Here is a 27369-nt window from a genome sequence, read left to right as displayed (position 1 = left end):
CATTTTAGGTGACATCATATGGTGACTAACACCTGTGTGTGGTGTTTACCTTTAAAAGCTCAACCCCACTGATGGTCAGGGCTGCTCCCAATCAGCTTGAAAGTGAAAAATAACCATTTCCCTGCTAAATAACTTGGTTCACTGAGTGCTGGTGACTCTGTTGCTGGGGGGGGGGTTCAGGGCCCCCAAAGTGGCTGGGATATTACACTAGGGAGAGGGTCCTGACTTATTTCAGATTTCTAGGCCTGCTGTTGAAGTGGGGATGCTGGGTTTAATGCTCAGCATATAGCCAGCCATCTTGGCCCTACTGGATAGGGAATTGGGTTTAACTGGTGCCATCTTGTCTTCGTGGTGGAGGAAGGGGAAATCCCACCTCCCAGGAGATGGGTGTGCCTGAATTCCTAGAAGCAGGAGAAGGGACTGGACCTGTCACTCCTGTGCCTTCTACTTAGAAGACTCTTCAATTTCCTGTGACCCTGACCCTGACACTATTTAGATCCAGACCAGCTCAGGCACCATTACGCCATGTCTCCTGGCTCCTGGCTCTCCTTTGGTCACCATGGTGTCACTTCAGCCTGAGTGCTATTCCTGAGCTCTTCAGCTCAAGGCTACTGCTGTACCACTTGAGCCACAATGCCACTACTGGTTTTCTGGTGGTCAATTGGAGATGAGTCTCACAGACTTTAGTGTTGAGGCTGGCTTTGAACCATGATCCTCATATCTCAGCCTCCTGAGTAGCTAGGATTACAGGAGTGAGCCACCAGCTCACTTTGTACCCCCACCCCCTCAGGAGTCAAGCACCTGAATCTTCCCTGCAGGCTACTTTTGGCTGAGCCATTAACATATACCATAGGTTCCTGGAACACCAGGCCATTTCAGGCTATTACTAAAAACATTCAAGGTAAGCCCTCAGGTCTAGCTACCTGAGACCCTATCGCCCACCCATAACCCTACTTAAGTCCCTCTGCCCTTGTCCCCATTACATACCTGGTATCTCTTAACTCAGGTCACCATGGTGACCCTCTTCAACTTTCCAGGTCACAGATCTCAGCCTCCTGCATAGCTAAAATTACAGATGTGAGCCACTGTGCCCAATTGTATCTCTATTAAATTAAAACCAAAACTAACCAAAACTTTTTGTCAGCTGTCCTTTATTTCTCTCAGATCACAAGAAGCTGTTTCACAGTGTCTTTGATAAATGCCAATTTTATAGGAAGAAAATAGGTAGTATGCCAGATGATCCATTAAAGGATCTGGATCTTGTCCCAGTTGGGGTCGAGACTGCGAAGGTCAGAGTGTGGGAGCTGGCTCTAGTCCTGAACTGCAGCCAAGGTGGAAATCAAGAATCCTGATTGATGCCCTCTCAGAGGCCTCTGTAATTAATCCCATAGTTACAAAAGCATGCATCCAGACTCTGGTCAGGTTTGGGGTAGAGAGGAAGAAACAAAGTGCTTAAGACACATTCCTCCCTCCAAGAAACTCAATGAGAGGGACAGTGATAGGCAGAGGGAGTCATTAGTGATGGATAGTGTGGCTAACGAAACAACAGATCCTGATTGATAGTGACATTAATATGGCACTCCACATCAATGTTTAAAAATTTGGAATGCAGTCAAATATATGAGTCCATCAAGCTTACTCTCAAAAGCTATTCTAGATATTCCAAACAGGGAATGCAATGGTTGTTGTAACAGAATGTTTCACAAATGCCATTTTGAGGGCATGAATGAAAACTCAGTTGCATTAATTCCAACTGCCTCCCTGATCAGGTTCTTACACGTACATTACAATAGAAGCATACCCAAACGCAATACCAATTAACCACCAATACCAAGCACTCAGGGATTGTTCTGTCTTTTGGGGTCCAGGGAATAATTCAAACCCAATTTCTAGGAAGCCTGTGGAACCTCTCCACCCTAGCTTCCAGAAGCCATATCTTACAGCGGTCCTGTCTGGTGGCATTCTCATGTGGTTCTGTGCCTAAATTCTGAGATTTAACAATCTGAGTGTCTCATTACCAAAACAATTGTGCGTGTGTGTGTGTGTGTGTGTGTGTGTGTGTGTGTGTGTGCCAGTAATGGTGATTGAACTCAGGGTCAGTGCTATCCCAGAGCTCTTTTTGCTCAAGAATAGCATTCTGTTTGAGCCACAGGACTGCTTCTGTCTTCTTAGTGGTTAATTGGAGATAAGAGTTTCATAGACTTTCATGCCTAGGCTGGCTTCAAACCTCAGATCCCCAGAGCACAGCCTACTGAGTATCTAGGATTACAGGGGTGAGCCAATGTAATCTTGGTTTTTCTTAGCTAAATGGATATTTATTTATGGGCTGGGAATGTAGCCTATTTATAGAGTGCTTGCCTAGCACTCTATAGCCCTGGGTTCTGTTTATAAACAGAAAAAAACAGAAGTGGTTCTGTGGTAGAGCACTAGCCTTGAGAAAGCTCAAGGACAGTGTCCAAGCCCGGAGTTCAAGCCCCTGGACTGCAAAATCAGTCAATCAAACAAACATGAAGCCCCACAGGTCACACATCTTCTTATAAAATGAAATAACTCTAGCATCTATGTGTGGTCACTGAGTACACATTTTATACCTATATCAGGCTGTTGCGCAAGAGATACAGTAGCCAGCTCAATAGTCTCTCTCTCTCTCTCTCTCTCTCTCTCTCTCTCTCTCTCTCTCTCTGCTATAGGTCAAACCTAGGGCCTTGCATGTTCCACAGCAAGCACTCTACCACATTGTCACTGTTTGTTTTTAGAAGTAGCATCTTGCTATGTAGCCAGGCCAACCTCAAATTCATGGCCCTCCTTGCCTCAGTCTCCCAAGTGCTAGAAGGACACACGTACCACTACGCCCAGCCAGACACAATCATTTATATAGAGCTATTTAGAATATATTTCTGGCAGCAGATCTGACCCTGGCTGAGTTCACCTTCCTTTTTCCTTCAGAGGAGTTTTTAACTCTGTGTCTTACAGAAAGTATTCAATAAATCTCAATTGAGTTGCAGGTTGGAACAAGTAGAGAGTGGGAGACTTTAAATGGCCTCATTATCTTTCAAAAAAAATGCCACTTGATCATTCTTCCCTCATAAGTTTTATAGCCCCAAAGAAATGAGGATAATAAATGTTGGGCATGAATTCCAATTCCTTTTCCGGTAACTTATCTTGACAACACTCTATTCTGTTCTTTTTGTTTTTTGGGTTTTTTTTGGTTGGTTGTGGGGTTTGGACTCTGGGCCCGGGTGCTGTCCCTAAGCTCTTCAGCTCTAGGCTATTTCCCTACTCCTGGAGCTTCAGCACCACTTCTGGTTTTCTGGTGGTTAACTGGAGATAAGAGTCTCACGGACTTCAGTGCCAGAGCTGACTTTGAACTGGGATCCTCAGATCTCAGCCTCCTGAGTAGCTAGGATTACAGGCGTGAGCCACTGCACCTGGCTTATTCTGTTCCTTTGAATGTGGTATATTTATGCAGAAGAGGTTTTCAAAGGCAGTTGAGCCACATAACAGCACATAAAGTCAGCCCTCCTGATCCCAGAGTCTTAGCATTCAAGGTCTGGTATGGTCTGAAGGGCTCTACCTGCAAGATTTCCAGACTCCTCTAAGACATGGTTCCCTGAGCCTAGCTCCTGAAAATATAAGCTCACATCTAATCAGTTATTGGAATAAAATATAATTTTTCCCATTTTTTGTGCCTTAAATTGGACTTAAATTCAAGGCCAGGGCACAGTTTCTTAACTTCCCCCCTCCCCTTTGGTCATGGGACTTAAACTCTGGGCCTGGGCATTGTCTCTGAGCTGTTCAGTGCAAGGCTACCACCCTACCCCTTGAGCCACAGCACCACTTCTGGTTTTCTGGTGGTTAATTGGAGATACGTCTCACAGACTAGTACCCTGGCTGGCTGTGAACCACCATCCTCAGGTCTCAGCCTCCTGAGTAGCTAGGATTCCAGGCATGAGCCACCACACCCAGCTGTTCTTTAGCTTTTTTACTCAAGGCTAGTGCTCTACCACTTGAGCTATTGCTTGCTTCTTGGTAGTTAACATAAGTCTCATGGGCTTGGGGCTGGTGGCTCATCACTATAATTCTAGCTACTCAGGAAGTTCCGATCTGAGGATCATCATTCAAAGCCAGCCCGAGCAGGAAAGCATGAGACCCTTATTTTCAATTGTAGGAGACATTCTCCCCTTCCCTGAATTCTTAGCATAAGAATGTGCCTGCATAGTTCCTTGCCCTAAGGTCACTAAGCAACCCCTGCCTGCTTGTATTGATATGTAAACATCCTACCACCTGACCTCCTACCCTGAGCAGTACCCCAACCCCCACTTGCCTCTCCTGAAGAGGCATATAAGCCCCTGTGTGAAAAATAAAATTTGCAGCTTGATCAGAACGCTTGTCTTGCTGCCTTTTTCGTGTCTCCTGTCCCTTTCATTCCTCCTTCTAGGTTCTTGGCCCTAGTTGACGTCCCGCCGGACGGGACATTCAATTAATCACTAGAAAACAGGATGTGATACTGTGGCACAAAATGATAGTGCTCTAATCTTGAGCAAAAAAGCTCAGGAATGGCACGCAGGCCCTGAGTTCAAGCCCTATGACAGACAAAAAAAACTGAGTCTCATGGACTTTGCTGCCCTAGCTGGCTTTGAGCCTCAGATCCTCAAATCTCAGCCTCCTGAGGCTGGCAGGCATAAGCCATCGATGTCATTGGTGCCTGTCCTGGGGCTTTAATTCAGGGCCTGGGTACTATCCTTGAGCTTTTTTTTTTTTTTTGCTCAAGGGTAGTAGTATATTGACCTCCTGGCCTCCTTTCCCACTGTGCTTTCTGGAAAGCTGTACCTAGCCCACATTCAAGGAGTGGGAGAAGGTACATAAGTTATTATATACTTGAGTCACAGCTCCACTTCTGGCTTTTTGGTAGTTAATCAGAGAGAAGAATCACAAATTTCTTGCCTAAGCTGGCTTCAAACTTGGATCCTCAGCTCTCTGCCTCCTGAGTGGGTTATAGCTTCCTAACTAGGATTATAGGATGTTGGGGACCGACTGTGGGGTCAATGACCTTGGACCTGACCTTGGACCTACAAAATTGTATACACAAGGAAGTAACTCTTATCAGGATAACTTTAAGCAATGTCAATCACTTCTTATCAGGATAACTTAAGCAATGTCAATCAGTTCTTATCAGGATGACTTTAAGCAATGTTAATCCTTTCTCATTTATCCTATATGTGACTTGTTTACTATTTTGTATGAATGTAGCCTCTGGCAGTTCCCTAGTTTTAAGAAAAGTATTTAAGGTCGAACTTAAACAGCACAGTCTTAGGCGGCAGTCTGGAGCTCGCAGCCTTCTTGGACTGCTGACTTGGGCTGTAGTCCTCCCGAACTCCATCTGTTTGTCTCTCTTCTATTCTTTCCTAGTCCTTGCCCCTATTTCAGGAATCCCAATCTGCGAACCCTGGTTTGCTGCCGGCTGGCCCTGGCAATAGGAGATTGTTGGTGAGTCACTAGCATTCAGCTTATTTTTTCTTTTCTTTTTCTTTGTTTTCTGGTGCCTCCAGAGTAGTTAGAGTTGTAGGCATGAGCCCACCACCACAGGGGTGTTTTGTTGTACTCAAAATTCGGGGTCCCCAAAGACCACCAAGGAGCTGAATCTGATGTAAGAGCACAAAAGTCTTTATGGCAAGCTCGAGCCTGGACTCATAACTGACACCGGCGCAGTGGGCCTGAGTTGAGAGAGAGCCCCGACTCCTGTTAGCAGGGTTTTTATACAAAGTCAGGTCTTCAGAGTTTCCAGCTGAGTACTACATGATTGGTTAAGATTTAAGCTAATCAAATCATCATCTTATTGACAGTGGGCACATATATAAACAATAAAGGTGTGAAAAAACATTTACAATGCTCTCTTACATGTCTGGGGCTCCGGTGTTTGTCACCTGGTGACTAGTTGTTGGTGAGTTTCGGGAAAAACATTATTAGAATGGAGTCTGAATTCAAAATGGCCTCACTATAGTTAGGGCTCTACAGTTTTTCTATTGATCACATCCATACTCATGTTAAAAAAAAAAACAAAGATGAAGATCTTTGCATCATAATCTGGAGAGATCTGCAAGGTACACTGTTAAGTAAAGCAGCACACAGGGTATTAGTGGTAATAAGCTAGCACTTGGCTCTTTGGGGTCCAGCCTGATCTCACTTCTCTAATAAATCAGAATAAATGCTTATGTGTTTGCACTTTCACTTCTTATTTTCTTGCATTGGTACTGGAAATTGAGCCCAGTATATTGCACTTGATGAACAAGTGCTTTGCCACTGAGCTACATTTCAGCCCTTGATGACTATTTTCTTCTCTTTTCTTTTTTTAAATATAATTGTTTTGGCCTCTTTTTTTTTTTTTTTTTTTTTTTTTTTGCCAGTCCTGGGCTTGAGCTCAGGGCCTCAGCACTGTTCTTGGACTTTCTCAAAACTAGAGCTCTACCACTTGAGCTTCAGCACCACTTCTGGCTTTTGAGCTTCAGCACCACTTCTGGCTTTTTTTTCTATGTATGTGGTGCCGAGGAATCGAACCCGGGTCTTCATGCATGCTAGGCAAGCACTCTACCACGAGGCCAAACTCCCGGCCCCTCATGGCTAACACTTTTAGATGTCTGAGCCACAGTCCATTTCTGGCTTTTTTGGAAATAAGAGACTTATTACCTGGTCTGGCATCAAACTGTGATCCTCTTTCTCAGCCTCCTGGGAGCTAGGATTGATCATAGGTATGAGCCATCTACGTCTGGCCAACTTGGTACATACACCCAACCACTGCCTCACATTGACTAAGCAGTGTAATGGGGCTGGGGGAGGAGCTGAGCACAGTCTAGAATTGCAAGTGTGGTGAAATGGCATTTGAGCTGTTAAGGAACAGTGGGGGCTGAAGGTATAATAAATATTATAGTCATACTTACTACTGCTTATTCATCACACAGGCCCTGGGTTTGATCTTCAACACACACACACACACACACTGAACTTTGGGTATCCAGTCTTAGGGTGAGGGGCTAAAAAAAAGAGCGCCCCATTCTGAAGCAGCAACCATCTTGTTGTTTATGTAAACTATGAGTGACTCAAAAGTGTACATAAATTAAAGGAACAGAATTGTGGTGCCATTAAGTCCCAGGAACTGACCTGTCTGTGTTAAAATTAACCAGAACTCGTGTAAATTCAAGGGATGGCATTTGTTTTCTAGAACCATACCATAAAATTACCCTCAGACAGCTAATTAGGACTCTACTGGCATGGGAATATCCCTTAGCTTCCACTGCCCTGAAGTGTCCCTAACCCCTACCTTATCTCACTCCAATAGCTGATTGCTGTGTTGCTGTAAAATGCAGGTGGCCGCCTCCTACTGAGCTCCCTCTAAGGATGCTTTGGACAGAGACCCAACTAAATAAAGCCTTGCTTTTGCATTTCAGAATGTCTGACTCTCGGTGGTCTCTTGGTGGTCGTCCTGGAACTTGGGCATTACAAGGGCACTCTCATAAATTGTGTGAGTTGATTTCCTCTGAAAGAACCAGGCTATATTCTTAATGGTGTAAGGGCTTGAATCTCTGGACTTTTCAGCTTCAACCAACCAGAGTAGATTTGTGTCTTATAACTAAGTTCTTATCCATTCAAACTATTTGATATAGCTGAGGCCGTGGCTTATGCCTGTAATCCTAGCTAACTCAGGAGGCTGAGATCTGAGGGTGGCAGTTCAAAGCCAGCCCAGGCACTACAAAGGTGTGACACTCTTATCTCCAATTAATCACTAGAAAACGGGAATTGGGGCTGTGGCTCAAGGGTAGGGTGGTAGCCTTGAGCTGAAGAGCTCAGAATTCCAGCCCTATTCCCCCACCAAAAAAGAAAAAAAAAGACCTTATATGTTTATTTTGCCAGTCCTAGGGCTTGAATTCAGGAACTGGGTGCTGTCCCTGAGTTTCTTTGGCACAAGGTAAGCACTCTACCACTATGCCAGAGCAAGCAGGCAGCAAACCAGGATTCCTGACTTTGGGGATGAAGACTGGAAAAAGAAATAGACAAGAAAAAGATAGAGTTGGGAGGGCTACAGCCTAAGTCAGCAACCCAAGACTCCAGCCTAAGGCGAGCTTAAGACTATAGCCTAAGGCTGTGAGCTTAAGACTAGCTCATTTATTTCAAGCTCCAACCTTAAATACTTTTCTTAAACCAGGAAACTGCCAGGGGTTACATTAATAAAAACAACAATCAAGTCTCAAATAGGTTAAATAAGAAGGGATTGACACAGCCCAAAGTCATCATTATAACAGCTTACTTCCTTGTGTACTCAGTTGTGCAGGTCCAAAGTCACTGACCCCATAATCAGTCCCCAACACCACTAGACCCACAGCATGACTTTTGGCTTTTTCTGAGTAGTTTATTGGAGATCAACTTCTCAGTCTGGCTTTGAACCTCAATCCTCATATCTCAGCTTCCTGAGTAATTAGGATTACAGGCTGTGAGCCACTGGCACTGGCAACATCTCTAGCTTTTTGCTGGTTAATTGGAGCTAAGAGTCACATAGAAAGCTGGTACGGTGGCTCACACTTGTAATCCCAACTACTCAAGAAGGTGAGATCTGAGTATCAGGGTTCACAGCCAGCTTGGGCATAAAAGGACCTGAGACTCTTATCTCCAATTAACCTCCAGAAAAGGGGAAATGGGGCTTGGCTCAAGGGTAGGGAGGTAGCCTTGAGCTGAAGAGCTCAGGGACAACACCCAGGCCTAGGGGTAGGGTGGTAATCTTGAGGTGAAGAGCTCAGGGACAGTGCCTAGGCCAAATTCAAGCCCCATGACCCCCCCCCCCCAAAAAAAGTCAGACTTTTCTTGCCCAGGCTCAGGAACAGTGCTCAGGCCCAGAGTTCAAGCCCCAGTTCCACCACCACCAATAAAAATCTAAATTGTGAATGGCTTTTAGTTTTTGCCAAATACATTAGAGTAACAATTATATACCTTTTTTCATATATATATATATATATATGTATATATATATATGTATATATATATACTTTTTTTTTTTTTGCCAGTCCTGGGCTTGAGCTCAGGGCCTGCGCACTGTCCTTGGACTTTCTCAAGGCTAGAGCTCTACCACTTGTGTTGTACCTGAATCCCTAGAACCCGAAAAGACCACCAGAGGCCACCGTCAAAGCTAAAAAGCAGGGGTCGTTTTATTTATGAGTCTAGACTCAGGCCTCTGCATACCAGCAGCCAGCAACACTGAAAAGGCCCTGAGCAAGAACTTTACACTGCTTTTATAGGGAAAGTACAATTACCTGATTGGCTATTAGAATCAAACCACTGGTCGAATCAGAGCTCAGGTATCTAACCACTGAGCATCAAGCTGTTACCACCTGGGGTTCAAGTACATGGGCTCTAAACAAGGCGGGGAGGGGGTCATTCCCAGAACATGGAACTATCTTGGTACAACATTCCCCCCTTTCCCATGATACTTTTAGAGCCAATCTTGGATTTATCTAGTTAAAATCACACAAGGGCCTAAGGGTCCAGCTAAAACAAAAAACAGGGTTATCAACCAAGGGGAAAAATTCCTTCACTTTGCTCCCTTTCCCGTTTTAACACCATTAGGTGGAAATGCACAACTATGAGTATTTACCCACACAAAGTCCCTATCCAAATACTGCCCATAACTATTATTGATTTTGGCGGCATAACTTAATTTTTAAAGGGCTACTTTTGGTCCAATCAATCTTCCATGCTGTTTTGGACAAGGATTCTATGAAGTCTGGAAATGGATCCACTGGCTTGGCATGGGTGTAATGGATCCAAGAAGCTTACTCCGTCTACTTTGAGGGCTGTGGGTGTTGTCAGGATGACCTGAAAGGGTCCTTTCCATCGTGGCTCCAGATTTTCTTGCCGGTGGCGTTTCACGAGTACCCAATCACCTGGTCTATAGCGATGAGGCACCAGAGATGGTTCCGTCTTGTACAGGTCCCTCAGCTTGGGCCAGACTTCTTGGTGAGCCCTTTGCAGGGCTTGGAGTGAAAACAAAAATTAAACATCACCATCCTCTTCTTTTCTAACAAGATTTTCTTTAAGATTGGGTATTACAGGGGAAGGTCTACCAAACATTATTTCATACGGGGTAAGTCCTAATTTAAAAGGGGAGTTTTGAACCCTGAACGAGCATAGGGGAGAAGAGCTACCCAGTTTGTGCCAGTCTCCATGGTCAATTTGGTCAGGGTCTCTTTTAAGGTTCTATTCATTCTCTCTACCTGTCCTGAACTTTGGGGTCTATAGGCACAATGTAATTTCCAATCTGCCCCAAGTATGGAAGCCAGTCCCTGACTTACCTTCGAGACAAATGCAGGTCCATTGTCCGAACCTATCATTACTGGAAAGCCATACCTGGGTAAAATGTCCTCAAGTATCTTCTTAGCCACTATCTGTGCAGTATCCCTTTAAGTGGGGAAAGCCTGGACCCATCCTGAGAAGGTATCTACAAAAACTAACAAATACTTATATCTATACTTCCCTGGTTTTACTTCAGTAAAGTCTACCTCCCAATAGGCTCCTGGCTTGTCCCCTTGCTGTCTTGCCCCTAAATTTTGCTGATTTCTCCCTACATTATTTAGCTGACATACTCTGCAACCTGAAATAATCTGATCAATTTTGACGGTTGCTTCCTTAATTCGTAGTCCAGTTTGTCTGATTAAGTCTTGCATCTTTCTGGCTCCCAGATGAGTACTATGGTGAATATTTTATAACACCTTCATCCCTAATTTTTCTGGGAGTACTATGTGACTCCTGGAATCTCTCCACCATCCATCGAGGAGCTGTACCATAGGCAGTCTCTCAATCCATTGCAAGTCTTCTTCCGTATACCCTGGGATCGGTGGTAAGACTCTGGATCCTGGGTCTGGGAGTTGGAGGGCTAGAGCTGGAGTTGAAGATAAGGCCATCTCCCGGGCAGTCTGGTCAGCCAGATGATTGCCCCTGGACACTAGATCTACAGGTTTCTGGTGTCCTGGGCAATGGACTATTGCCAGTTTCTTTGGTTCCCAAAGAGCAGCCAGGAGTGCCAATATTTCCTCCTTATTTTTGATAGTCTTTCCTTCTGCTGTAAGGAGGCCCCTCTCTCTGTATATTGCCCCGTGTATGTGGGCAGTGGCAAAAGCATACCAACTGTCTGTATAAACTGTCATTCTTTTATCCTTACCCAGTCTTAAAGCTTGGGTTAAAGCCACCAGTTCCGCTCTTTGTGCTGACATTCCTGTAGGCATAGGCAGGGACTCAGCCTAGATTACTTCAGTCTCTGAGACTACTGCAGCCCCTGCATACCTCTGTCCTTGGTGTATAAAGCTGCTTCCATCGGTGAACCAGACAATCTCCGCATCTGACAGAGGCTTATCTTGCAAATCCTCTCTTACTCCATGCACTTGGGCCCAAACCTCAGCACAGTCATGAAGTGGGGCTTCCAGATCTGGATCGGGCAGTAGCGAGGCTGGGTTAAGGACAGTTGGAGGCTGGAAAAGAATCTTGAGAGGGTTTAGCAATAGTCCTTGATAATGAATGAGTCGGGCATTACTAAGCCATGGGTCTGGGGGCTGTTTAAGAATGCCCTTGATAGCGTGAGGTGTTGTGACCTGTAACTCCTGTCCCAGGGTCAACTTATTTGCATCCTTTACCATTAGTGCTGTGGCCGCAATCATTCGGAGGCAGGGAGGCCATCCAGCAGCCACAGAGTCCAGCTTTTTAGATAGATAAGCAATAGGTCGTCTCCAGGGACCCAGGTATTGAGTCAGAACTCCTTTAGCTACCCCTTTACTCTCATCCACAAATAACTGGAAGGGTTTAAGAACATCCGGGAGTCCCAAGGCTGTGGCAGACAATAAGGCTGTCTTTATTTGTTGGAATGCCTGTTCAGCTTCTGTCCAGCAAAAATGTTGCTCATCCTTAGTAGCCAAGTACAAGGGCTTGGCTAGTTCTGCAAACCCGGGAATTCACAGCCGGCAAAATCCAGCTGTCCCCAAAAATTCCCGCATCTGTCTTTGTGATTGTGGTCTGGGTATGCGGAGCATGTCTCTTCGCGGGGAGCAGTTAGCCACCTTTGCCCTTCTTTCAGTAGGTACCCTAAATATGTTACTTCAGTCTTGCAGATCTGTGCTTTCTTAGCCAAGGCTCGATAGCCCAGCTTTCCTAAGGTTTGTAGGAGGTCGTTCGTCCCCTGGATGCACCCTTCATGAGTCTGTGCTGCTATTAAAAGATCATCGACATACTGTAAAAGGGCCAACTTGGGGTGATTTTGTCTGTACTCACTTAGATCCTCATGGAGGGCCCCATCAAATAGTGTGGGTGAATTTTTAAATCCTTGTGGCAGTCGGGTCCAGGTCAGTTGCCCATTAATGCCCTTTTCTGAGTTAGTCCATTCAAATGCAAAAAGTTCTTGGCTTTTGGGGGCCAAAGGCAAACTGAAGAAAGCATCTTTTAAATCCAAGACCATATACCACTGTTTTTCAGGGTCAAGAGTACTCAGGAGGGTATAAGGATTAGGCACAGTTGGGTGTATATCCATAACCCGCTTGTTAACCTCTCTTAAATCTTGCACTGGCCGATATTCTCCCATGTGAGGCTTGCATACTGGCAGTAATGGAGTGTTCCTGGCTGACCGGCAAGGTCGTAGCACTCCCTGGTCTAAGAGGCGGCGAATGTGAGGAGTTATTCCTACCCGAGCCTCTAAAGACATAGGGTACTATCAGACTCAAACAGGATCTGCCCCAGGTTTTATTTCTATATAAAGTGCTGGCTGGTGCTTAGCTAATCCCATCCCTCCAGTCTCTGCCCATGCTTCTGGAAACTGTTTGAGCCAAACATCAATTCCCGAATCAGGGGGATTCTGCTGCTGATGAAGGCGATACTCATCTTCTAGTGCTAAGGTCAATATTGTCAGTGGCCTGCCCTGGGAGTTTGTTACCTTAGGTCCACCTGGCAGGAAGTAAATCTGAGCTCCCAACTTGGTTAATAAGTCTCTCCACAATAAAGGGTAGGGGCTTTCAGGGATGACTGGGAAGGAATGTGACACCTTACCAGCTCCCAGGTCCACCATCCTTTGAGTTGTCCAAGAATATTTCTTTATTCCTGTAGCCCCCTGCACCCACGATGTAGCTGTGGAGAGTTTTCCTTGAGGCTTAATAAGGACCGAATGCTGAGCACCTGTGTCCACTAAAAACTGGACAGGAGTCCCCTCCACCTGCAAAGTTACCCTAGGTTCAGGGAGGGGATCCGAACCCCGTCTCCCCTAGTCCTCCGCGTCATGAGTGACTAACACGGAAGTTTTTCGTTGCCACTGGTCCGATCTGCTCTTTTTTTTTTTTTCGGGCATTCCCTAGCCCAATGACCAAACTCTTTGCAGTAAGCACATTGATCTTTGCTCAAATCTCGACCTGGAGGCCTCGAAGATTGTGGGCCACGTGAACCTCTTTGTGGTGGTCTTCCCTGTTGAACTACAGCAGCCAGTACTTTAGTCATGCTCTCTGTTGCTCTCAGCTGTTTCTCCTCTGGAGCATCCCTATTATTAAAAACTCTCTGAGCAATCCTGAGTAAATCTTGGATACTTTTTCCTTCTAGGTCCTCTAATTTCTGTAGCTTCCTCTTAATATTTGAAGCTGCCTGGTTAACAAAAGACATAACTACAGCTGATTTTCAGGGGCTTCAGGGTCCATTGGGGTAAACCGTCTAAAGGCTTCCATTAATCTCTCTAAGTTCTCAGAAGGAGTTTGTTTTACCTTGAAGAACCAAATATACCTTAGCCAAATTAGTGGGCTTGTGAGCGGCAGCCCGGAGACCTGCCATTAGAGTCTGACGATACACCCGTAGCCTTCCCCTACCTTCTGCCGTGTTATAATCTCATTTATCCTGGGGAGGTCTAGTTAAGGGAAAAGTATCATTAATCAAATCTGGATTAACAGTGGGCTGCCCATCGTCCGCCAGGGACCAATTTCCTGGCCTCCACTTGGATCCTTTCCCTCTCCTCCATAGTAAACAAGATTCGGAGGAGCTGCTGACACTCATCCCAGGTGGGCTGGTGAGTGAACATAACACTTTCTAGAAGAGAAATCAAAACTTTAGGGTTATCAGAAAAACAAGTACTCTGGGTTTTCCAGTCATAGAGGTCACTGGTGGAAAAAGGCCAATACGGGAACCTAGGGTTCCCAGTATCATCTGGAAAACCAATTTCACGCAATGGGAGGGCCATCGTGGAATCAGGAAAACGTGGGCTCGCTGCTTGTTGAATACGTCCCCGTGTCCTACCCGCTGGGCTTCAGCGGCATTTGGGGAAGCCACTTTCGCCTCCACCTCACCTGAGGAAGAAACCTCTACTCCTCCTGTTGACATAGAAAATTGTGGATTGAAAGGAGGAAGAAAATATGGAGGGGGTTCAAGGAGAAGGGGGTCTGTACTATCGGCCAGGACTGGGTGAAAAGGAGCTGAGGGCTTGGGTCGAGAGGCATCAGCCTGGCGCAGGGCCAAGACGTCGCTTGTCGAGAGAAGAAAGGGGGATAACCAGGCAGGGGGATTTTCTACCAAATCCTGCCAAACAAGAATATAAGGAATCTGATCAAAGTAGCCAGACTGTTCTGGTATCTTCTCCCTTACCTTCTGAATTATGGAGAGGCTAAAAGTGCCCTCTGGGGGCCATCCAACATCAAAGGTCGGCCATTTCAAATTACAAAGAATAATTAGTTTGTTTTTACTCAAATCAAAACCTCTGCTTCTAACATCCTTAAAATTCATTATTAGAAGAGCAAGCGGAGTAGTACCCATCTCAGGGGAAGATATCCAAATCAAAAAAACAAACAGAAATACAAAAAAACAAACAACAAAAACATATGCGCGCTTAAACCAATAACCAGAAGGGAATTGTTAAACAGACGGGTGATCATAATGCGATTGTCCTAACAGCAGTTCCCCAATACAGCCTGAGCGGGAGTATCAAACAGAGGGATGGTTGCAGCTCGGCCGTCCTAACAATAGTTCCCCAAAAGGGCACAAGTGATGTCTCCCACCGGCCCCGTCAACAATCCTATAGCACGTCTGCCAGGAGTCTTTGTTGACCCAGATACAGAACCTATAGGCAACCCAGATTAATAGATTATCAGATAAAACATAATACACGGAGACAAACGGAGCCAGCCTATTTACCGCGGTTTTCCACGACCCCTTGACTAGGTGTCTGAGTGGTCTTGGGGGTTCCCGGCCAATGCACCAAATGTTGTACCCGAATCCCTAGAACCCCGAAAAGACCACCAGAGGCCACCGTCAAAGCTAAAAAGCAGGGGTCGTTTTATTTACAAGTCTAGACTCAGGCCTCTGCATACCAGCAGCCAGCAACACTGAAAAGGCCCTGAGCAAGAACTTTACACTGCTTTTATAGGGAAAGTACAATTACCTGATTCGCTATTTGACTCAAACCACTGGTTGAATCAGAGCTCAAGTGTCTAACCACTGAGCACCAAGCTGTTACCACCTGGAGTTCCAGTACATGGGCCCTAAACAAGGGGGGGAGGGATCATTCCCAAAACATGGAACAATCTTGGCACAACACTTGAGCCACAGCACCACTTCTGGCTTTTTTTCTATGTATGTGGAACCGAGGAATCGAACCCGGGTCTTCGTGCATGCTAGGCAAGCACTCAACCACTAGGCCAAACTCCCGGCCCCATATATATATATATATATATATTATTGTAATTAATAGAAAGGTTACATTATATTCACCAGATGGTGCATTACTTCACATACATTGATACCCTTTCTCATGTGTTGGTCCCCATTTCCCTCCTCCCACCCCCGCCCCTCATCTTGTTTTCCTCCCTTCCCTATCCGACTTCAAATAACCAAATACAAAAACAGTAGTTAGATGCCACAAGTAGGTGGCAATGCCTTAACCATATGCGTGTTGTCAGGCCCAAGGGCCTCTTCCATCCTTGTCAAGGGGAGTGCTAACCTCTCCTTTCATACAACACTTATATATACCTTTTTTGCCTTAATTTTAGGATTGAATTATGTTAGATTTTCTGTTATGAGCCTACACTTGAACTTTTGTCCTTCTAGTAACAAAACTGCCCACATTTCTGGCATTGTGATGACTCATTTCCTAATTTCAGGGTTCAGGAAGGTTTCCTCTCATTTTCCATTATTTTGGCCATTTCAGTTTTGACTAAACATGGGAACAGCTGCAACTTTTCGAGTAATCTAATATTTTTAATTATTCAAGGCACTTTAGAAAGGACAAAATCATTTAAAGTGACATATGAAATCACAAACAGGACCTATTAGGATGTAAACTTGCTTTCGCATTTGTCAGAATGGCTCCAAGGTATCTTACTTCACAGGAATCCTCACTCAAAGTGAGGCATCTGGTAGTATTTTGGATCCTGGGAACAGCAGCTGATTAAATGAGAGCCTTGCTGTCTACTCTCCTTTATGGAAAGGTGCCCATGTGCTTGTACACGAATATTCTGTTATTGGACTTACCAGATTTATTACAACCTCCCAGCATGTACTGGTGGAAAGGTTGAAGGAAGGTTGGTAGTGAGGCTCCTGTGTGATATACTCTTGAGACTTTTAGCAACCCATGAGACCTTTGTCAAGCATTCCAGAGTAGGCTTCAAACCAACAAACACTTCCAGTACCAGGGTTTGAACTTGGGGCCTTGCACTTGCTAAGCAGGAACTTCAAAACTTAAGTCACAACCTAAGCCAATTCCCGAACTTGTAGAAAAGTCTTATGCCTGGGTTGTGATCTGCCTATTTTAGGGTCTCTGTCAAAATCACTTAGGAATAGAAGAGTGAATACAGAATGTCACTTTTTTTTTTTTGGTCAATTGGTTGCTACCTGGAGATGATTTTCACAAAATTTCCTGGGCTGGCTTTGATCTGAGATCTTCAAATCTGTCTTCTGGGTAGTTACATGATTTATAGGCATGAGCACCAGTGCGCAGCTCATAATGCCACTTTTTTTTTTTTTTTTTTTTTTTTTTTTGCCAGTCATGAGCTTGAGCTCAGGGCCTGAGCACTGTCCTTGGATTTTCAAGGTTAGAGTTCTACCACTTGAGCCTCTGCACCATTTCTGGCTTTTTTCTATGTATGTGGTACCAAGGAATTGAACCCGGGTCTTTATGCATGCTAGGCAAGCACTCTACCACTAGGCCAAACTCCCGGCCCGTCATAATGCCACTTTTTTTTTTTTTAAGAATTTATTAACGTTGATTTTTACATCGTATTTTAAATGACAAGTTTAACATACACGTGTTCAAGGAGGGAATCTCTATTTACAATCACTGGGACTTAATATTTAGAACTTAATCACAATTAGGCTAAGGGTTTGTATGTCATAGAAACATTAATTTATGAAATAAAACACTATGTCTAGGGCTGGGAGTTTGGCCTAGTGGTAGAGTGCTTGCCTAGCATGCGCGAAGACCCAGGTTCAATTCCTTGGTACCACATACTTAGAAAAAGCCAGAAGTGGTTGCTAAGGCTCAAGTGGTAGAGCTCTAGCCTTGAGAAAAACAAAAAACAAAAAAACAAAAAACACTATGTCTATAGAGTCATATGTTTTTATGTCTATATAGTTATGTTTGTATTTCCATTACCATGTCTTTGGTTATGCAGTTATTGAGTCCTCGCTCTTGTACTCTTTGGATTTAATAGCCACATATTAAGGATACCATGCGCCTTTTGATCCTTAGGTCTTGACTTGTCTCACTCAACATGATTTGCTCTAGATTCATCCATTTCCCTGCGAATGCCATTATTTTATCTTGTCTGTTGGCTATGTAGAATTCCATTGTGTATATAACACATTTTCTGTATCCATTCATCTGCAGTAGGGCATCTGCCTTGTTTCCATCGCCTGGCTATTGTGAATAGTGCAGAGATGAACATAGCTGAGCAGGTGTCCTTATCATATCTTGGGTCATGATGTTCAAGATAGATGCCCAGAAGTGGTATGGCGGAATCATAGGGAAGGTCTATTTTCAGTTCTATAAGAAACCTCCACACTGTTTTCCAGAGTGGCTGAACTAGTCTGTATTCCCACCAGCAGTGTAGTAGGGTTCCTTTTTCTCCACAACCCCTCCAGCAACTGTCATTGTCTGAGTTCAAAATCTTGGCCATTCTTGTTGGGGTAAGGTGGTATCTTAGGGTTGTTTTTATTTGCATTTCCTTTATGACCATAGACGATGAACATTTTCTCATATGCTTTTCTGCCATTTTGAACTCTTCTTCTGATAGGTCTCTCTTTAGTTCCTTTGTGAATGGTTTGTTGGGTTTGGTGCGGGGGATTAGTTTCTTGAGTTACCTGTAGATACTGGATATTAAGCATTTGTCAGATGTATTATTGGTGAATATCTTTTCCCAGTTGGTTGGCTGTCTCTCTACTTTGGCCATTATGTTTTTATCTGTACAGAAACTTTTTATTTTTAGGTAGTCCCATTTATCGAGTCTCTCTCTAATCTGATGTGACCCTGGGATTCTGTTCAGGAATCTTTTGCCTGTGCCTGTGAGTTCCAGTGTCTCTCCTACTTTATCATGTAGCAGTTTCACAGTTTCCAGTCTGACGTTGAGGTCTTTGATCCACTTTGAGTTAATGCTTGTGCATGGCGAAAGGCTAGGGTCAATTTTTAGTTTTCTGCATGTGGCTGCCCAGTTTTGCCAGCACCAATAATTGAATAGACTGTGTTTGTTCCATTGTATATCTTTGGCTCCTTTGTCAAATACAAGTTGCCTATAGGTATGTGGTTCTATTTCTGGGTCTTCTATTCTGTTCCACTGATCTTCTGATCTGTTTTTGTGCCAATACCAAGCAGTTTTTGTTATTATGGCTCTATAGTAGAGTTTGAAGTCTGGTATTGTAATACTACCAGCATTGCTCTTTTAGCCTAGAATTGTTTTGGGTATTCTAGGTTTTTTTTTGTTCCATATGAATCTTTGGATTGTATCTTCTATTTCTGTAAAGAATGTCCTTGGGATTTTGATGGGGATTGCATTGAATTTGTATATCAATTTTGGCAGTATAGCCATTTTCACTATGTTGGTTCTCCCTAGCCATGAGCATGTGATGTCTTTCCATTTCCTAGTGTCCTCTTTAATTTCTTTCATTAGGCTTTTATAGTTTTCATTGAATAATTTCTTTACATCTTTGGTTAAGTATATTCCTAAGTATTTTATTCTTTTGGAGGCTATTGCGAATGGGATCATTTTCTTGATTTGGCCTTCTGTTTGTGTATTGTTGGTGTACAAGAAGGCTACTGACTTCTGAAGGTTAATTTTGTATCCTGCTACTTTGCTAGTTTATTAAATCTAGAAGTTTAGGAGTGGAGTTTGTTGGGTCACACTCAAGTAGAGGATCGTGTCATCTGCGAATACAGATAGTTTAATTTCTTCTTTCCCTATGTGGATCCCTTCGATGTCCTTTTCTTGTCTTATTGCTCTGGCTAACGGTTCCAACACTATATTGAAGAGAAGTGGAGAGAGTGGGCATCCCTGTCTAGTTCCTGGTTTTAAAGTGAATGGTTCCAGTCTTTCACCATTTAGTATAATACTGGTTTTTCATATATGGCTTTCACTATTTTGAGAAATGAACCTCTTATTCCTATTTTTTCTAGTGCTTTCAACATGAATGGATGTTGTATTTTGTTAAATGCCTTCTCTGCATCCAGAGAAATTATCATATGATTCTTATCCTTAGCTCTATTAATGTGATGTATTACATTGATTGATTTGCGAATGTTAAACCAGCCTTGCACCTGTAGGATGAAGCCTACTTGATCATAGTGTATGATTTTTTAAAATTTGTTTCTTGATTCTGTTGGCTAATATTTTATTGAGGAGTTTGCGTCTGTGTTCATTAGAGAGATAGGTCTGTAGTTTTCTTTTTTTGTTGGGTCTTTCCCTGGTTTGGGGATGAGAGTAATATTAGCTTCATAAAATGAGTTTGGTATTGCTCCTTCTGTTTCTATTTCTTGGAAGAGTTTCAAGAGTATAGGTGTTATTTCATCTTTAAACGTCTTGTAGAATTCCGCAGTGAATCCATCTGGACCTGGGCTCTTTTTGGTTGGCATTTCCCTGATTGCTTCCACAATTTCGTTGTAAGAGATTGGTCTGTTCAATTTGTTTACCTCATCGTTATTCAGTGTGGGTAGCCTATATTTATTTAAGAATTCATCCATTTCTACTAGATTTTCATGTTTCTTTGAATATAGGCCCTGGTAGTACCTATTCATTATGGACTGAATTTCTTGGGACTCAGTTGTGATTGTTCCCATGGGGTCTCTAATCTTGTTTATTTGAGTCTCCCCTTTCCTTTTTTTGATTAATCTTGCCAGGGGTCTGTCTATTTTGTTGACTCTTTCAAAGAACCAACTTTTTGATTTATCAATTTTGTGTATAGTAGATCTTATTTCAATCTCTGATATTTCTGATTTTGTTTTTGTTATTTCTGTCCTTCTAGTTGTTTTATTTTTATTTATTTATTTTTTTTTTTTGCCAGTCCTGGGCTTGAGCTCAGGGCCTGAGCACTGTCCTTGGACTTTCTCAAGGCTAGAGCTCTACCACTTGAGCCTCAGCACCACTTCTGGCTTTTTTTTCTATGTATGTGGTACCGAGGAATCGAACCCGGGTCTTCGTGCATGCTAGGCAAGCACTTTAACCACTAGGCCAAACTCCCGGCCCCTTCTTCTAGTTGTTTTAGAATTAACTTTTTCTTCCTTCTCTAGGTGTTTCAGGTTTTTTTTTTTTTAGGTTATTTACATGCTCTTCCTCTGTCTTTTTAATATGCGCTCCTAGTGTGATAAATTTGCCTCTTAGAACTGCCTTTGCTGTGTCCCGTAAGTTCCTTTGTGATGTTTCTTGATTGTCATTATATTCAAGGAAGTTTTTTTTTTTTTTTGCCAGTCCTGGGCTTGAGCTCAGGGCCTGAGCACTGTCCTTGGACTTTTCTCAAGGCTAGAGCTTTACCACTTGAGCCTCAGCACCATTTCTGGCTTTTTTCTATGTATATGGTACTGAGGAATCGAACCCGGGTCTTCATGCATGCTAGGCAAGCACTCTACCACTAGGCCAAATTCCCAGCCCTCAAGGAAGTTTTTAACTTCATTTCTGATCTGATCTGTTACCTAAGAGTTATTCAGAAGTGTGTTGTTCAGTTTCCAAGTGATTGAATATTTCTTGACTTTGACTGCATTGTTCAGAATTAGTCTGCCTCCACTGTGGTCTGATAGAATGCATGGGATTATATCAGTCCTCTTGTATCTGCTTAAGTTTTCTGTATGAACTATTATATGATCTATTTTGGAGTGTGTTCCAGGTGCTGCTGAGAAAAATGTATGATTATGTTTGAGTCTATCTTGTTCTGTAATTCTAAGAGAGTTTGTTTGACAAATTTGGGTGCTCCCATGTTGGGGGAGTAAATGTTTATAACAGTAATATTATGGGCATGGATTGTACCCTTTACTAATATATAATGGCCATCTCTATCTTTATGTACTGATTTTACTGAGAAGTTAATTTTGTCGGAGATTAAGATTGCTACTCCTGCTTTTTTGCATAGTGCATTGGAGTGGAAAATTCGTTTCCATCCTTTCACTTGGAATTTGTTTGTGTCTTTGGCAGTGAGGTGGGTCTCTTGGAGGCAACATATGGATGGGTGGTGTTTCTTAATCCAGTCTGCTGCTGTGTCTTTTGATTGGATTGTTCAGCCCGTTCACATTTAGGGAAATTACGGAGAAGTGGTCAGTGTCCATTGTCGTTATTTATTTTTACTTCTAAGTTTCTTTCTCTTTTTCCCCCCTTTTGTGTTTAGTGAATTATAGATATTTGCTTCTTGATGAGGGTTCTTGATGTTCTACAATTTGTTCTCGATTAATTAATATTTTTTCTAATACATGCTGGTGCATGTATTCATAAAGCTTCTCTTTGGAGTGAAATATTCTTGTTTTTCCCTCAAATGTAAATGCTAGTTTTGCTGGATATATCAGTCTGGGTTGGCAGTTGTTGGTCCTCAGGACATCAATGATGTTTTTCCAAGCTTTTCTTGCATTTAGAGTTTGCATGGAGAGATCTGCTGTAATTCGAATTTTTTTTCCCACTGTAGTATAGCTCTTTGTTTCTGCAGCATTTAAGATCAATTCCTTGGTATTCGGGTCTAATGTCTTTACTATGATATGTCTAGATGAGTTCCTTGTAGGATCTTGCCTGTTTGGAGTCCTGAAACCTTCAATAATGTGAGTATTTTTCCTTTGGAGGTTGGGGAAGTTCTCTGCTATGATTTTGGTGAATAGGGGTTGCATTCCTTTGTCCTGAAATTCTGTGCCCTCCTCAATCCCTACTATACAAAGATTAGACTTCTTTGCTGCATTTGCCAGTTCCTGGAGCTCTCTCTGGTGGATTCTGACTGATTTTTCCAAGGTGGCGATTCTCTGTTCCAGCTCTTGTGTTTTGTCTTCCATTTCTGATGTTCTATTCTCCATCTCAGTCAATCTGCTGCTTAATGCCTCCATTTTTGCTTGAAGTGTGGACACTGAGCTGATCATGTCTGCTGAGAGGGTATTAATTTTTTCTTTCATTTCTCTTTTGAATTCGAGGAGATCTTTGGTGATTTCCTGCTTATGTTCCTGGAATTGTTTTTGGAATTCTGTTTTAATTTCTTTAGTCATGTCCACAATCATCTCCTTGAATAGGGTCATGTTTCGTGACTCTTCAGGTGTCATTTCTTGGGATGGTGACATCTCTCTCGTCCCTTCGCTCTTATTTCCTTTGGGGCTTTGTGTGAGACTTTGATTATGTATGTCGTAATTCGTCTTTGTGCTCTCCTAGGCATCGAGAACCGTTGTTGTTCGCTTTGTGGTCGGTAGGTGGTGGTCTTTACTTGGATTGGGACCGGTGGTTCTGGGAATATATGAATACCTGTGGTTCTTGGCCAAATTGATTCCTCTGCTGACTAGGTCAGAGTTTGCAGTTTTTGCAGGTGTTCAGCCTGTGCCCAGAGGCTGTGTGCTGCCACACGACTAGCTCTCAGCTCAACCAGTGGTCTCACAGTGGGCTGTGGGATGGGTCTGCGCGCTTCAGTCTCAGTGTACTGGGCAGATAGTTGGTTTTCCTGCGTTGCTTCCGGGGGTGGCCCCCAGCCAAGGGTCTGGAGTTTGGGAGTTTCCAGGGATTCTCAGGTAGGCCAGATGATGTCCGCTCTGTTCCCAGGGGCGGGGCCCAGCTGAGAACGTAGGCTCCAAGGGCAGAGCCGCGCCTTTCTGATTCTCAGAAGGTGAGGTTGGCCCTTGAGTTCCCTGCTGTGTTTCCGCAGTTTTGGCCAGGAGTCTGTGACTGTGGGGGCCCGTTGGTGCTGTCTTGTTGGGGATTCCCAGCTGGAGGGAGGGAGCAGGGACTCCCGTGTACCCCACCGCTGTTGGAAGGCAGGGTCTCAGCACCCCCCCCACTCTCCACATTCAGTGGTCTGGGAGAGGAACCTGTTGGGCGGATGGTAGCAGGGACACCTCCACCCCCTTTGGTGGGGTGCTGGGTTTTAGCGCCTGCCCACCTGTCAGTCTCCGGTCAAAGGCCTGGGAGAGGAACCTGTTGGACGGGTGGGAGCAGGGACAGCTCCTCCTCCTTTGGTGGGGTGCTGGGTGTTAGCATCTGCCTGCCTGTCAGTCTCCAGTCAATGGCCTGGGGGAGGGGGCTGTTGAGGGAAGGGACAGGATTCTAAATTCCTTGCCCCCCCTGCTCCTGCCAGTCTTTCTCGGGCAGGGTGGAGGGGTCTGAGTTAAGTTCTATTGCTTGGCACCAGCTCTGCTTTCCCGATGTGTTTGGGGACCCACTGTGTTACACATGCCTCTGTGTTCTGTCTGTGGGTGCTCCACGGTGTTGGGGAATCATTCACTGCTCTCGGGTCTCCTCCGCCGCCTGTGGTCCGCTTCTGGGTTCTGCTGCTTGCTGTTCTGGTTCCGTGTCTGGGTTCCGCTGCTTCTGCGGCTACCTGGCCTGGTCCTATGCTGGTTTCTGCAGCGGTCGGGGCTGCCCACCCGGCGCCCTCTGCTGCCGCCTTTTGCAGCTTGGAGCAGGAGGTGAGGGGTGGGGGAGGGGTCCTCGCGTTTGAATTCCTTGAGAAAGTTGGATGTAAGCTTTGTCTGGATTTCTTTTCTGGTTTGAGTCCTTTTCTGTTGCTTTTTGAATTTGTTGTTGTGGATTTCTTAAAGTAATTGGCTTGTGGGACTCCCTGGTTCTTTTTGTGGGAGAGAGCTAGGCAGCGTCCTTATTGTCTCGGCACCATTTTCCTGCACTGCCACCCCAGGCAGTGCAGGATTGGACCTCTGTTCCTCCACCTGCTCAGTATTGACCCCAGAGATGGGGACACAAGCTCTCCCCACGGGGGTCTTCGGCCCCCTTCCCCCGGGAGTGGCTGGATTGCTGTTAGGGCGAAGTAGCTCAGCCCTTAAAGGGATACAGATTACACCTGGCAAAATTGACCAGGATTTTACTGGAGAAATCAAAGTTATGGCCTCTGCCCCGAAACACGTGGTATCGATCCCAGCCGGTCAAAAATTAGCACAACTAATACTTGTGCCTTTACCTCCCGGGGAGACTGCTAATTCCCCATGTGGACAGAGAGGATTTAGATCTTCTGATATCTATTGGGTACAAAGCATAAAACAAGAGAGGCCTGAGATGACTATATTTATACAAGAAAAGCCCTTTAAAGGAATATTAGACACTGGAGCAGATGTGTCTGTGATATCTAAAAAACACTGGCCAGCCCAATGGCCCCTGACAACCTCTATGACTTCCCTACAGGGGGTTGGGCAAGCAACTGACCCACAGCAGAGCAGTGCAATCCTTGTTTGGAGAGATGAGGAGGGGCACTCTGGTCATTTTCAGCCATTTGTCTTGGATCATCTGCCAATTAATTTATGGGGTTGTGATATCATGGAAAAAATGGGAGTGTATATGTTTAGTCCTAGTGCTGCGGTCACTAAGCAGTTACTTGATCAAGGCCTCCTCCCCTTTAGGGGACTAGGCCGAGCAGCACAGGGGGAGCTAGAGCCACTCCAACCCCAGTCTCACCCTACGAGACAAGGATTAGGGTATTCTTTAACGGGGGCTGTAGTTTGTCCTGCCCCTCATGCTGATCCCATAAATTGGCTCTCTGACGAACCGGTATGGGTTGAACAGTGGCCTCTTTCTCTAGAAAAGATCATTGCAGTTCAGCAGCTGGTACAGGAACAGCTGGACTTGGGACATGTGGCCCCTTCTAACTCTCCATGGAATTCTCCAATTTTTGTTATAAAGAAAAAGTCAGGTAAATGGAGGCTGTTACAGGATTTGAGAAAGGTGAACGCAACAATGGAACTGATGGGGGCCCTACAGCCTGGCTTGCCTTCACCCATGGCAATCCCAAAGGATACTTATAAGATTATTATAGATTTGAAGGATTGTTTCTATACTATACCCCTGGCGCCTCAAGACTGTAAGCGCTTTGCCTTCAGCGTCCCCTCTGTTAATTTTAAAGAACCCATGAAGCGATATCACTGGCTTGTGCTTCCACAGGGCATGGCAAATAGCCCAACTTTATGTCAAAGTTTTGTAGCTAGAGCCATTTCTTCCACTCGTGAAAAATTTTCTTCTGTTTATATTGTTCATTATATGGATGACATCTTGTTGGCTTGTTCTGACCCTATCGTCGTACGACAAGCCTTTGGACAACTAAAGCAAGATCTGAGCCTCTTTGGCCTTATAATAGCAGCTGAAAAGGTTCAGGAACACCCCCCTTTTACATATCTAGGCCATATATTAGGCCCACACTATTTTAAAAGCCAAAAAATACAATTAAAAACTTCACACTTAAGAACTCTTCATGATTTTCAGCAATTCTTAGGAGATATAAATTGGCTTCGGCCTTATCTAAAGCTCTCCACAGGAGAGTTAAAACCCCTCTTTGATCTCTTAAAAGGAGATACCAACCCTACATCCTTGCGTGAATTAAATCCTGACGCCAGGAGGGCCATCCAAATTGTAGAAAAGGCAATTTCCCAGCAACAAGTGACCTATTGTGACTATTCTAAACCATGGGGAGTTTACATTTTAGCTACTTCTCACTCCCCAACTGCTGTATTGTGGCAGGATGGCCCACTTTTATGGCTTTATCTACCATCAACACCCAGCAAAGTGCTGACCCCCTACTACGAATTGGTAGCTAATCTGATACATATGTGCCGAGTGGATTCCCGTAAATATTTAGGTCAGGAACCTCATTTTATCTGTGTCCCATATAATCTACAACAACAAGATTGTCTATTCGCCCATTGCGATTCTTGGGCCATTGCTTGGGCCAATTATATGGGGAAAATTTTGCATCACTACCCGTCTAACAAACTTCTCCAATTTGCTGCGTGTCATACGTTTCTATTTCCTTCCATAGTACAGGCCTCGCCTTTATCTTCTGCTGCTTTGGTATTTACAGATGGATCCTCTAATGGAACGGCTGCTTTGACCATTAATGGGAAAACTCAATCTTGGGTTACGGGTTTTTCCTCCGCCCAAGAGGTAGAATTAGAGGCTGTTTTACAAGCACTCGTCCTGTTACAAGACGAGCCCTTTAACTTATACTCAGACAGTCAATATGTAATTCGTGCTCTTCAAGTCATAGAAACTGTTCCCTTTATTGGAACTACTAACTCCAATATTCAGACCCAATTTCGCCAAGTACAAACTTTGCTTTGTTCTCGCAACCACCCCTGTTTTTTTGGCTTTGTTCGAGCTCACACTAATCTTCCTGGCCCTTTAAGTGAGGGCAATGCGGTTACTGACTCCGCCACCAGAGTTTACTTAACTCAGGTTGAACTTGCTAAGCAGTCACATGCCATCCATCATCAAAACAGTCGAGCCTTGCGCCGACAGTTTAAATTATCTAGAGAAGCAGCACGACAAATAGTTAAGACTTGCTCCAACTGTGTCCCTTTCTCACCAGCCCCCCATTTAGGTATAAATCCACGAGGACTGCTTTCTAATCACATTTGGCAGATGGATGTCACACATGTTCCATCATTTGGCTGATTAAAATATGTTCATGTTACTGTAGATACTTATTCTAATTTTATCTTGGCCACCCCCCTTGCTGGGGAAGCCACTAAACATTGTATTTCTCACTGCATTTGATGCTTTGCTGAGATGGGGATTCCCTCGCAAATAAAAACAGATAATGGCCCTGGCTATGCAAGCCGAGCATTTCAATCCTTCTGCCATTCCTATAATATCACTCATATTACAGGCATTCCTTACAATCCTCAAGGTCAAGGCATCGTGGAGAGAGCTAATGGATTATTAAAACATCAAA

The 27369-nt window shown here is 44.2% G+C and overlaps 1 non-coding gene across 1 annotated transcript; it reads right to left on the bottom strand.

Moving 5' to 3' along the window:
- Positions 1-15885: 15885 nt before the first annotated feature.
- LOC150059047 (U6atac minor spliceosomal RNA) lies at positions 15886-16007 on the bottom strand. Its single transcript, XR_016536753.1, has one exon. It is a non-coding gene; the product is annotated as a U6atac minor spliceosomal RNA (small nuclear RNA).
- Positions 16008-27369: the final 11362 nt, after the last annotated feature.

The sequence above is a fragment of the Megascapheus bottae genome, chromosome 9, assembly GCF_031878675.1.
Source record: "Megascapheus bottae isolate mThoBot1 chromosome 9, mThoBot2.hap1, whole genome shotgun sequence".
NCBI lineage: Eukaryota > Metazoa > Chordata > Mammalia > Rodentia > Geomyidae > Megascapheus > Megascapheus bottae.
This window is presented reverse-complemented; position numbering and strand designations above follow the sequence as displayed.